Source organism: Trichosurus vulpecula, chromosome 2 (assembly GCF_011100635.1).
Source record: "Trichosurus vulpecula isolate mTriVul1 chromosome 2, mTriVul1.pri, whole genome shotgun sequence".
NCBI classification, from domain to species: domain Eukaryota; kingdom Metazoa; phylum Chordata; class Mammalia; order Diprotodontia; family Phalangeridae; genus Trichosurus; species Trichosurus vulpecula.
The window spans coordinates 203,860,017-203,873,908 of record NC_050574.1 but is presented as its reverse complement, the minus strand read 5'-3'; the positions used below and the strand labels follow the sequence as shown (position 1 = coordinate 203,873,908).

The 13,892-nt window shown below is 35.3% G+C and overlaps 1 protein-coding gene and 1 pseudogene across 1 annotated transcript in view; both read right to left on the bottom strand.

The window, feature by feature from the left end:
• Positions 1–13,892, bottom strand: part of GALNT13 (polypeptide N-acetylgalactosaminyltransferase 13) — a 705,305-nt gene that overhangs the window by 618,220 nt on the left and 73,193 nt on the right. The window lies entirely within an intron of this gene.
• LOC118840462 lies at positions 12,576–13,223 on the bottom strand (annotated as a pseudogene).

Sequence of the window (13,892 nt, the reverse complement as noted above, 5' to 3'; positions counted from 1 at the left end):
GGACTTCTTTTTGTAAACTGAGAAGAGTTTCATGGACTCTCTACAATGGGTTTGTATAACTTCAGAATTATTTCCATAGGGCACAACAAATAGAATGTAGGGAAAAAAGGCAAGTGGATCCAAAACAAAGGCCTGAGATAAAGTTGCAGTTAAAGAGTATTTTGAGGATTAAGATTTTGCAAAGAAAAATGAATAGAAGCAGCCTAACAGGTAGGAGGAGAAAAATAACTAAAGAAAGCTGTGTCACCAAATCCTAGAGAGGATAGGATGATCAAAGGTGTTAAATATTGGAATAAGGTCAAAGAAGGATGAGGATTGAAAAAGGAATTTTTTATTTAGCAATTAAAAGTCATTGGTAACTTTGGCAAGATTAATTTTAGTTGAGTGATCAATTCAGAAGTCAGATTTAAAACAAAGTGAAGGAAGTTAAGAGACTGAGATAAGGAGGTGGTACATTACAGGTGTGGGTGACAGCCTCTGCAAAGAAAACATAATGATTGTTGCACAGAAACAGCAAATAGGCCAGGATTAGATGGAATGGTATGAAAAGGGGGAAAACAGCTGCTGAGCAAAACAACCAACACATAGATCAAGTTTGACAGTATATACTGTGTTCCACCTCTAGAGTCTCACATTTCTGAAAAAAAGAGAGAGATGAATTTATTCATCTGTTCTTAGATTGTCAAAGTTGTAATTGTAGGTTCAATTTTGATTTGTGGTGGTTACTTTTTTGTTGGATTATTTGTTTGTTTTCTGCTTACCTTGATGCAGTCACTGTGTATATTTTTCCTTGTTCTACTTAAATCATTTTACATCATTTCCTCTTTTTCCCCTGTGCCTGCCTGTGTTTCTATTCACAGTTACTTCTTCATCGAGGTCATACCTACTTAAAAGCTAATGTTCTCACAAGGCTATGCCCTGGGCCCTCTTTACTATTTCATTTGGTGATCACATTAGCTCTTAAGGTTTCAATTATGGTCTCTGTTCTGCTGATTCTCAGGTCTATTTATCCAGCCGTGACCTCTCTCCTAACCTCCGGACACACAACTCTAACTGCCTATTAGACATCTCAAACTGAATATCCCAGAGGCATCTTAAACTCAAAAGGGCCAAAACTGAAATAAGCTTTCACTTAAACCTCCTCTCCCCTTCCAAACTTCTCTATTACTATCAATACTTGCCTCCTTGCTGTTCCTCATGTAAAACACTCAATCTAACAACTCTAGGCATTTTCACTGGCTATTCTTAAGCCTGGAATATTCTCTCCTCTTATCACTTATTGTTGGATTAGCTGGCTTCCTTCAAGTTCCAACTAAAATGAGAAGGGTGTCCTTATCTTCCTCAAATCTAGGACCTCTCCTCTTTTAATTGTCTCTAATTTATCTATTATACAGCTTTTCTGCACAAGTATCTTGCATGTCATCTTCCCCATCAGATTTTAAGCTCCTTGAGAACAGGGATTGTCTTTTACCTTTCTTCTTATCTCCAGAGCTTAGCACAGTTCCTGGATCATAGTAGGTGTTTTTGTTCTTGTTCAGTTGTTTTTCAGTCACATTAGACTCTTTGGATGCCATTTGGGGTTTTATTGGCAGAGATCTCATTTTACAGATGAGGAAACTGAGGCAAACAGAGTTAAATGACTTGCCCAGAGTCACACACAGCTAGTGTCTGAGGGCAGATTTGAACCCTTGCAGATGAGTCTTCCTAAGACCAGGATCTGGCACTTTATCCACTGTTCCTCCTAGCTGACCAATAGGTGTTTAATCAACCATTACTGACCAATTGATAGCAAGGTAACGTTAAGTTCATGTTCATCCATTCCTCAACTGGTGAGCCTCTAATAACATAGTCTTTTGCAATTATTAAAAGTGACAATGAAAAGATTTTTGTGCATATTAGAATTTTCTATCTCTGGCCCCTTGAGTATATGACTAGTAGTGGGATATCTGGGTTGAGGATTATGAATATTTTAGTCACTTGGTTAAAATACTTTCCAATTGCTCCCCAGAATGATTATAACCAATTTACAGCTCCACCAGAAGTGATTTAGCCTTGTTATCTTTTCATAGCCCAATGAATATTGACTATTTTTATATTTTACTATCTTTAAAAATTTGCTGGGTATGAAATAAATCCTCTAGTAGCTTTTATTTTCATTTTTTTCTAATTATTATGAATAGAATATTTTTCTTAATCTTTGAGGAATTTTTATTTGTTTCACTTTGTAAGTTATACATTGAAGAATGGCTATTATTTTTATATGTTCAAGTTAGTTCCCTAAAAATATTGGATAGCCAATTCTTATTAAAGGTTCTCTCCTCCACATATTGGTTTCCCATTTAACCTAATTGCATTGATTTTGTTAGTGCAAAAAATTTTTAATTTCATTCATTGAAATTTTCTATTTTATCTTATGTTTGCCTGCCTAAGAATTCTAACTGTGGCACTATAACTTTAATTATAAATGATACCCATGTATTATATGTAATATGTTATATTGTCTCTGTACATTCTTCAATATCCAGGTCATGCATATATTTTGACTTTTTTAATAATATATAGTACAAGTTGTACTCTCAACCTAATTTCCGCAAACTTCTTTCCATTTTTTCCAGCTATTCCTGGCAAATAGAGTTCTTCCTCAAGAACTTTGTGTTCTGATTGTTTATCCAAAACAAGGATTTGCATTCAGTTATTTCTGATTCATCATTACCCGAATTATTCTACTATTTCATTTTTTAGTCTTTTAAGAAGTAGTCAATACTATTAATTACTGTTTATATCATAATTTGAGGTTTAGAAGTACTATTCTCCATCATTCTTTTTTATTATTTCATTTGAGATTCTATATATTTTGTTCCTCCAGTGAATTGTTAGTGTTTTATCTAGCTCTAAACAGTAAGCTTTGATTGTCTTTTTGATAACATAAATACTGCTGAAGAGAAATAAAGACAAACAAAGACAGGTAAATACTTTTAATTTCTTAGGACTCTGACAATTTTATACCTGATTTCCCAGAAGTTCATATGTCTGAGAAATATTTGTATAAAGTTTTGTAAGCCCTAACATCCAATAGCAATATAGTTTAAAATATTTTGCTGTCAATTTTTTCTGTCTTGCTTGAAGATTTAATTTTATGCTGAGTCACTTGCAACTGTCAACTAAAGGTAATATAGTTGTAAAACTCTTATGTTCAGTTTTCTATTTTAATCAGCTATATAGTACAGTGAATAGAGGGCTGGACATGGAGTCAGGAAGACCCAAATTCAAATCTAAACTAAGACACATATTATGACCATAAGCAAGTCACTTAATCATTGTCTGCTTCAGTTTTAAAATAATAGCACTTACCCTGTAGAGTTGTTTGGAGGATAAAAATGAGATATTTCTAAAATGTTCTGCAAAGCTTAAAGTTTGCAAAGTATAATATAAATGCTATTATTATGGTTTCTATCTTATCTCTTCTCATATATTGGTATTGAATATTTCTGTTTTGGAAGACTGACTTTCTGTTATTAATTAGAGATGACATAAAAGTGATTTGATCAATCAACAACCTCCATCTACTTACCCAAAGAGGAACTTTCAGCAGAACATTTTACTGAATGTTCATCCAGATGATGACATATCTGGAACTTGGTCTAAGGTGAAATATCATGGTAACTTATTTTGGGTATATCTACCCCATAGATGTTGATTGATTGGCTCTCCCATCAATGATACTCCATTATCCTTCTTTCTCACATTCCACCCCACCCCTTTTGAAAGGAGCAACCTGGACCTAGTGACGGCAGGCCTGTCTTTTTTTGTATCCCTTGTGTTATATGTTGCATTTGATTGACTATGTTTATCTTTAAATTTACTATGAATCTAAAAGGATTAAATGAAAGTAGGTTTCATTCCTAGGGGCAGCTAGGTGGCACAGGGATAGAGTGCTGGGCCTAGAGTCAGGAAGACTCATCATCCGGAGTTCAAATCTGGCCTTGGGCACTTTATAGCTGTGTGACCTTAGGACAGTTACTTAATCTTGTTTGCTTCTGTTTCCTCATCTGTAAAATGAGCAGACAAGAGAACCCCAAATGAGGTCACAAAGAGTCAGACAGGACTGAATGACAATGAGAAACTTCCAACAGCCACTAAACCAACATAACAGATTAAAATATATTAGTCACTAGGGCTATACCAGTGCTATATAGATGACTTTTTATACTACTCATTGTCCACTGATGAAAGAGTTTGTAGCTAAGTGTAGAATCTGTGTAAGGCCTTGAAATGCTGTGATAAAGAACCTCCTTTTCACCTAGAAATTAAGTGCATGATCTACTTGGATTCTGATTCTTAGTAAGAGAAATCAAAGAAAATAATCTTACATAATAACATTAATGGTGCTGATGTGCTCCTTAGTCCTTATATTTTTACTGACTGTCCCTATTTCTGGAATATTCTTTTTCCTCCTGGTTTCTCCAGCATTCTTCAATTTCAACTAAAATTACTTCTTTTATGAGAAGCCTTTCCCTATCCCTCTTAATTCTAGTGATGTTTCTCCATTGATTGTCTCTAATTTTCCTGTTTATTTCTTGTATATTCATACTTATTTACATGTTCTCTCCTCCATTAGACTATGAACTCCTCAAGAAAAGGGACTATCTTTGGCCTTTATGTGTATCCCCAATACTTAACACAGTGCCCGGCATATATTAAGCATTTTATAAACATTAATTGACTGACTGACTCTTGAAGGGACCACACCTTTCACTTTCTGGTAAGGAGAGAGTGTGAGATACAAAACCAAGGGCAGATCCAGGAAGATTCAGAATCATTTTGCCCCAAGTTATCTAAGGGAATTTTAACATACTTGCACAAAGCATCAAAAAAAAACCCCACTATTTGAAGTTCTTTTCTCATAAAGTCACTGGTTTAGCTAAAGCAAAAGTCACAAATTAATCTTAGTATCCTAATAGGTGAATTATAATGGTAATTTTTAAAAAATGTACAGGTTTGCAAATTGAAAATTACTAATGTGTTCCATTCAAGAATAATGAAAATTGATAAAATGAAGCTTATAATCATATTATCTAAATGGCATGTCATAAATAGTCTAGGTTAATGGAATTCATTAAAAGTAAAGCTTCCTAAAATAGGTTCCATAATTGCTACTTTACCTTCATTCTTGTGTCATTCTGTAGAAATTTTGCATAAGATTTTCTGTTATTATTTTAATATGATGTGCTGATATCACATTACCTTTTAATGAATATGGCATCCTATGTTATACAGTGCTTAAAATGTCATAATAAGGGTCTTTATTTCTTTTCCTTATTGTTTTAAACCCATATGATCTTGAACATTCACAATCCTAGGGTCTCAGTTTTCTGAACTTTAAAATAGGAATACCAATTGCCACCTGGATTATAATATAATATAGTATGATACCATATCATACTATGATATAATATAGTATGGTACATATCACAATACAGCACACCATACCTACCATACTACACCACAGCAAGGTATGCATGCCATAGGCAGCACAACATACCTACCATACCACACCAAGGGACACCATGCCATGTCATGCCATACCATACCATAACATACCATACCACACCATACCAACCATACAGAAATGCATTTGCTGAGTACTAAATCCTGTGTTAGGCATGGGAAGAGCTATTAGATAAGATGCCATCTGTATCTTAGACTCTAGTATGGGGATAAGAAACTAAGAGAAATATCTATGATGCTGAATATTACATGATGAGCCTACTAGAGACAACACAAAGTGCTATCAGAGAGTCTGATTGAAAAAGATTACATATAAAATGGGCTATAAAACATGGGCAAGAATTCAACAAGGAAAAAAAAAAGGAGAAAATGATTCTTTTTAGACATGGAGAATAGGATGAGCAAAAGAACAGAGGTATGGTACCTTGAGTTTGCATGCAAAGAAATATGTTACTATCTATGAGAAAATCAAATAAACTTCTTAGAAACTATATAGAGAACAACATAGCATAGTAAAAGGACCATTAGATTCAAACCCATAAGACCTAAGTTTGAGTTCCAGTTCTATCACTCTTTAGTTCTTCTTCCTTGGGTAAGTCATTTTGTTTCCACTATTCTCAGTTTCCTCATGTGTAAAACAGAACTAATAATCCCTGCCTCATGTACTTAACAAGATTATTATAAGTCTCAAGTTAAATAATATATAGTAAGGTACTTTGAAAATTATAAAATAATACACAAAAATGTTATTCATGTTAGTCCATATGTTATAAAACATATAGGCTTATAAGGAGGGGAGGAAGTAGTGATGCCAACCAAAACTTTAGCACAATTACAAATACCTTTATAATAAAAATTACACTCAACATGAACCCAGCATTAGTTACAGAATAACAAAATTCAGCATTTTACATCTTCAAGTTCCAAGTGACCTGAAGCAGTTGCCTAAAATCATCAAAGAGGAACTAACAATTGTCTTTAAGTACTTATGGAGGATTGGTCAGATTTTGGAAGATGAAGTGAGCAAACATAGTGCCTATATTTAAAGGAAAAAATATATAATTCTGGAGATGATAGAACTGTAAGTCTTACCCTCATTTCTAAATAAATAAATAAAGATGCAAATCATGAATGAAATCAGTTTGTAAGCAACTACAATATTATGGGCTTCTAGGCAAAAAAAAATAGATCAACATGGTTCTGTTAAGAATAAATGCTATCAGACTAATGGAATAGTGACAAGCATGGTAGAGCAGAAAAATCAGTAAAACACAATACATCATGACTGTAGTGTGGTTTTTAGTTTATTCCTCCATGAAAAACCCATTTTTTAACCTAAATGTGTCATCATTATCAAAACTATCAATTGGATTTGGGGTATTTAACATCAATACCTAAGGGACTTAAAGTTCAAATTCAGGAATAAAAATCCTCTTAGGCATGGTCACTATGTAGATAGGGCAGTTAGTCTTTTCCTAGGCATAGGTAATTAGAAGAAGCTTGTACTTGGCATAAGATCCACTCACCAAAATGTTAAGAAATGGATAAAGAATGACTAAGTGTTATATGTTCTATTATGTTGCTAGATTTAAAGAACTTTAACTTGACTGTTGGTACACTAATATAAGTTCCTTGTCCAGGAAACACAGGTGTAATCCCACTTTAACTCTGGCAGGGAAACACAAGAAGTCTCCCAAAAGTCAATCATCAGTAAAACAAATGAGAGTGAATTACACAGAGAGAACGGGCAAGAACAGGCCAAACGTACCAAGAAGTAGTACCTTTTAAAAGTTTGAATGGGCTACAAATTTTATGTTCTAGTTCTGGATCTGCCAGTAAGTTGCTTTGTGACCTTTGGCAGTTCTTGATCTATAAAATAAATAGGCTCAACTAGATTATTTTTCAGGTCCCTTCCTGCTTTAACATTCTATATCTGGCAAATGATTTATAGAATCATTTAAATTTGGTTTCATTAAGTGTTTTTGTAGTGTAATCATGGGTTACAGAAACCCAGGATCACAGAGATATTAGACTGATTCTTTAATAGAATCTCAGAACCCTTTGGGAAACTTTTCTAGAAGGAAAGAGAATACTTAGGATAGACATTTATAGAAAATTTTGAGCATAGCAAAGTTTTTTTTTATGCTAACTTAGTATTGGGGTTAAAATGGCCTTGAATAGGGGATTTTAACCCAGGTTTGGGGATAATACAAAAATCAAGGAATAAGCCAATGCACCAGTGAGCCAGAGGAGAGAAGATAAGGATGTGACAGAGAAATGGATTAGAGCTGAGACCAAGCTGAACTAACAGTTTTGTTGAGATTGTGAGTATCCCTTTATGATACTTGAGATTAGGACTGAGTTGACCATCTCATACATACTCCAGGGGAATCTCTCTACCTTAAACCTAAAAGGTACACATAGTATGAAGAACAGGTACTAGAAGGGCTGAAAAGTTGTTTGTGTTCTCCATCTCCATTATCCTAATCATCTCTACATTTTCCCCCTTTCTGGTTAAGATCAGAATTTTTTCCAAATGTCCTATATCACTTCTCTGGCTATCAGGGAGCATGGCTAGCACCCCAGCCTGCAGATCAAAAGATTTTGAGGAAAGCTTAGTGCTGACACAGAAAGAACCCGGTAAATTCTGTCCTTTTATCTTATTTTGATAACCTCTTAATAACTTATTTATATACCAGTTTAAAGCTTTTCAAATGTTTTCCCAAGAATAACACTACAAATATTTTTCTCCTCATTTTTTTCTGACAAAGAAACTAAATCTCAATAAAAGGCCCAATGCCTCCATACAAGGCAGAGCCCACAGAAATTAATAATTAAGAAAGGATTTTAGGATAGTAAGGGTTAATCTTTGCCTAAGGTCAAAATTTGGAGGAAAACGTCAGAGTAGAACAATTACCTAGGTGTCTGCAGAATACCAAGATGCTAGTTGCTAAAATGAGTGAGTTAAGTTTGCTGTTCAAAAAAATTTTGAGCTGAGGAAGTTTGTAGACTAGTAAACCAAAATTCAGGAAGTGCCTAGGAGTATTTTCCTACTCATCTGCAAAATTTAATTTTTTTTGTTGTTTTTAATAGCATCATTGATGTCTTTAGAAAGTGACTTGTCGATAACCAAAGGTATTGTATCCAGAAAACCAAAGACTCCTCTTGCCAGGTCTAATGTTATTTCTTTCCTCACTCTCATGCCACTAAAAAGTGTTGTAGAAAGTGAGACATTATTTCCAATTGGATCAACTACATATTTATGTAACCTAATCTCATCTGGGCCCTCCGCTCATAAAGACAATCTTTTTACTCTTCCAAAATTGACTAATTTTGACTAAAAGTGACTAATTTTTGACTAATTTGACTAACTTATTGGATTCCCTATATGGGTGTTCCAAAACTTCTCTTCTTTCTTCAAGACTTTTATTACTCCTTTTTCAGTCTTCTCAGCAGAGGGTCTGGGGACATATTTTTCAAAACAGAGAGTGGGGTTACATATTTCAGCAAATTTCCTTTTCTCCTCTCTTCTAAATCTTAAATTTCCTTATCATCTTCCTTTCCCTTCTCTTTTGTTTCAGGTTGATAGAAAGACTTCTGGTTGTCTGTTCTCTATCCCATCCTGTCCAATCTTATCCAGCAGCTTGCTCCTGCATTCATACCTTCTCTCTCTTTAATTTTCAATGTATGATTCCCTAGCTCCTACTAGCTTCTTTCCTTGTGTGTAAAATCTTGTTCACCTTCCCAATCCTTAAAACAGACAAACAACAACTTCTTCACTTTATCCTACCTTCATTTCAAGCAATCATCATATATTTCTTCTCTTTTTCAGAACAAACTCAGAGGCGGGAAAAGCTGTCTATATTTATTGCCTGAAATTCTTCTCACTTTATTCTTCAATCCCTTTCAATATGGTTTACAAGTTCCTTACTCAAATGAAACCCTTCTCTTCAGATTTACCAATAATTGCTTTATTGTCAAATCCGAAGACCTTTTCTCAGTCTCTTCATATCTTGAACTTAACTTTTGACATTGTTGGCTATCCTCTCTTTCTGGATAGTCTCTCTTCCTTGGGTCTTCTTGTCTCTGTTCTCTTTTGGTTCTCATCTAGCTTATTTGGCAACTTCTCATTTTCCTTTGCTGGATCATCATACATATTTTCTTCTCTATGGGTATAATTCAGAACTAAGTACTGGACATTCATCTCTTCACTCTCTACATTCTCTTTTTTGGTGAATGCATCCTTTCCTAGGTTCAAACAATTATTTCTATACAGATGACTCACAGATCTATGTATCATTCCCTATATATCAATCAGTCTCTTTCCTGAATTCTACTCTCATACTGCCACCTGCCTTTTGGAAACTTTTATATTCATCTCTAACTCAATATGTTCAAAATAAAGCCATTATCTTTCTCCAAAACTCTTGCCTCTTCTTAATTTCCCTCTTTCCCTAACTTTCTCTCCTTCTAGTCTCTAAGATCCACAGCAAGAGTTATGTTCAAGTCTTCCCTCACCAATCCCTACTACATTCATTTAGTTGTTCCCAGTCTTCTGGATTCTATTTCTGAAATATTGTTCAACCCCTCCCCATTTTCTCTACTGCTATACTCTCCATGTGAAGCTAAATTGACCAATTTGTTCTTCCCTATATGTGTAGAAATATATGTATATATGTATATACACACACACACATACATACACACACAAGAAAGAGCAAATGGTCCATCTGATATGAGATAAAAAAAAGACAAAAAGGAAAAATGGGATCAGCCCTCAAGCTGCTATTGGGGTGAAAAAATTGATTATATGCCAATAGCCATTTGAGGAAAGATACTATTTTTTCTTTTTTTGTATCTCTTGTATTTAACACTATGTTAAAAAAAATTCCTGACACACACATGCTTGTTGAATGAATGAATGAATGATTTTCAAGTAATCATTCCATCATTCCATCTTTCAGCACTAATGCAATTATGGCTAAATATCTATTAAATTGTTGAAGGGCCAGAGAACTTGGATTCAAGGTTATAAAGTCTGAAAATGTGCCCAGTGGCTTAAGGAAAATATTGAGTGCTATTCTTCCATTCTTAACCCAATATTTGCTTGGCAAGGAATATGGCCTTATCTAAGGGACTGATTACAAATTATTTGTGTATAGGGCATGCCACTTTAATGAAGGGAAGCTTTGAAAGGGAGAACGGAGTCTTATAAAAATGCTGATGAACAATAACTACTAAAATACATAAAAGCAAGTGGAGATCCACAAAGAAGGTTTTCTGATATGTAAAAAGGAGGGATTATGATATACTGGATTGAACACTGGATTTGGAGTCAGAGTATCTGAAATTGAATATAGGCTCTGTTGCTTACTGACTACGTGAACCCAAATGTGTCAGATAATCTTTCTGGGACTCAGTTTACTGATCTATGAAACGAAGGGATTGACTAGAAAATCTCTAAAGCCTTTTGAGCTTTAAATCTATGATCCTGTAATAACAACTTTGAGACCTAATATAACTTTAGGGGATGTTAATTCCATATTGTAACAGGTAGCTTTTTGACAGGGCTGGGTGGTCTGATTCCTGCTTAGAAACTAAGGAGGAAAGGATTAGAGAGAATTATAAGCTGTAACTCTTCTTTTATGTAGGGCTAATGCTTGGGCTTCTGCTCTTGCTTGGTAGTTACTTCAACAGTCTAGTTAGAATGGTCCATTAGTCATGGTTATTCTAAGGACAGAAATGACCAATAAAATTCTGATCTCCCTACCCACATCAGGAAATCTATGTCTCAGTGGCACTGTTATATTAAACCACTCTGCTGGCCAGTAGTTATTCACAGATTGTGACAGAGCATTGTAGAGAAATTCACCAGTTAGAAGGCCAGTCACACTAATATACTCTTAATAGGGCTAGGAATCCATATGGAAAACAAGTAAATTATGCAGTAGAAGTTACTAAACTATTCGTATCATTTTACCAGAAATTTCACTAGTGGACAAATACCTCACAAGGACATCAAAGACAAAAATAATGATCCTACAGATACCAAATATCTGTAGCAGCAATATAAGGAAACCATCATTTATAGTGACAAGATGAATATATGTTATATGAATATAATGGGATATTCTCTGGCAATGTGTACAACATTCTGCCCTAGAAGACTATCTCTCTGTCACAAGAAAGGATGTACATTTCATTTTTCTCTAGGACCTTAGTTGTTTTTTTCTCCATTACTTAGAGTTCAATTGCCTTTTAGTGATCTTTCCATTTATATTTATTGCTCCACAAACAGTATATGCGTGTTTCTATCTTGCCATAATCCCTTGAACATGAAGTATTCTCACCTTTTCTTTTTTCATCTTTCCATGCCATATCGCTTAGAATTATCCAATTTATTCCAGACATAGCTCCTATTACATTGGCCCATAGGATAGTACATCTTATATCAGTTTTTCAGGTTTGCAATCTCTCAAGTCATACTCTACCCTTCTAATCTGGACAGAATAAGGAAGGATAGTCAGGCAGGAAATCCAAAATTTGGGATGATTAAGGGCTGAGAAAGGAAAGAGAATGCAGACAGAGCTATTCATGAAAGCTGCTTCCAAACTGCTGTGGGAAACTTGAATTTCCCTGTTTTTTTTTTATTTTAAACAAGAAGTTTATTTAAACAACAAGATGTTTGACTTGAAGGGAAAACTATCTAGGATCAATTTCTTTATAGTAATTTATCCCTACTGAGAGACAGAGATTGTCCTACATGTAACAGCTATGTATAAAAAAGTTATAAAATCGTCCTTGGTTTTACAATGATAAAAGTAAAATATTGAAATTATCCAGTCAAACAAGGTATGCAAGGATTTGTGTGTGGTGTTGTTATTGTTGTTAACCAGTGGAAACAAAATAACTTACTGGAATATAAAAATGAAAGTTGAAAGAGTATGCCACTAATGGAGAAAAGGGGTATTTTCACAGAACCAGTTTGTTTTTTCCCCTCCCCATCTCCATTTGATGTTGATCAAAACATACCATCGGCCATTTAGTTAAAAAAAATACGCATTATGCCTGTGCACATACACCAGTTACTTTATGTACAATAAAGGAACGGGGGAAGGGAATCAAAGAAGAGAGAAAACTATACTGCAGTAGTCAGGATGTGGATGAACCAAATCTTGGTTTCTAATTGTGAATGTATTATTTTTCTTGGGAGCACAGTTCTGGAGAAGAGTTGTAGATTCTTTTTAGTAAGCGCCTCCTGTCTGCTGCTGGAATACATCAATTGTATCTTCATCCTCCATTTCCAACTGTGCAGGTGTGTCTGTTTCATTGATTGGTTGCCCATCAAATCGGAATCTGATCTGCCTCATTGACAAACCCTGTCATTCACAATAGGCTTTCATTAGTTTACTAAGTGGTGTGTGCCTCTTAATCTTAAATTGCACCACTGAACCATCTTGCCCTGCCACCCTCAAATTAATGTGGTCGTTGTTTTCAGTCTTGACTCCTTCCTTCAGCTTTTTGTTGGCCATGGCGAGTCCCGCGGTCTCCTCAGCTGCCGCTTCACAAAAGAGGCACCAGGATGGTCCGCTCCAAGGGAACGGGGGGAGAAGCAGCAGCAGCAGGAGCAGGAGCAGGAGGAGGAGGAGGAGGAGGAGGAGGAGGAAGATGATGGTGATGATGGTGAGGAAGAGGAGGAGAAGAAAAAGGAGGAGGAGGAGGTGGAGGAGGAGGAGGAGGAGGAGGAGGAGGAGGAAGAGGAGGAGGAGCTCCCTGGGTTTTTTTAAGGATGTCCAGAAGTAGGTAGGCTGCTGCTAGTAGACACATTAGAATAATCTTGGAGCAGATGGAATGGAGTGTTGAGAAAGTTCTATGTGAGCAGTGTCTTACTTGGTATAAGATCCTGCCAAGAGGAAGAAAGTTCTAAGGAAATATTGGGAGAGGATAGAAGACAAACAATTCTTGCACTGTAATGTCTTAGCAAAGGGAATGTTCTCCCTTTAAATGGTCACATTTGAAATGTGGGCATGTTATTATGGTGTCAGTACAGTATGAACCTCATGAGCCCATACATGTGACCACTGGCAAGTCACTTAGTCAGTCAACAAATGTTTTACTATGTGCCAAGCATTGTGCAAGGTTCTAAGGATAGAAAGAGATAAGCTCCTCAAGGAATTCATGCTCACTATGTAAACTCTTTAAGCCTTAGTTTCCTTATGCTTAAAATGGGGTTTATACTACCTGTGGTTCCAATTTCATAGTTGTGAAACTCAAATGATATCATATATGTAAAGTTCTTTGAAAACTTTGAAGCCTTTATAAACATCAGTTACTATAATCATTAATATTTTTGTCACACATGACACTGCAGGATCAAACAATGA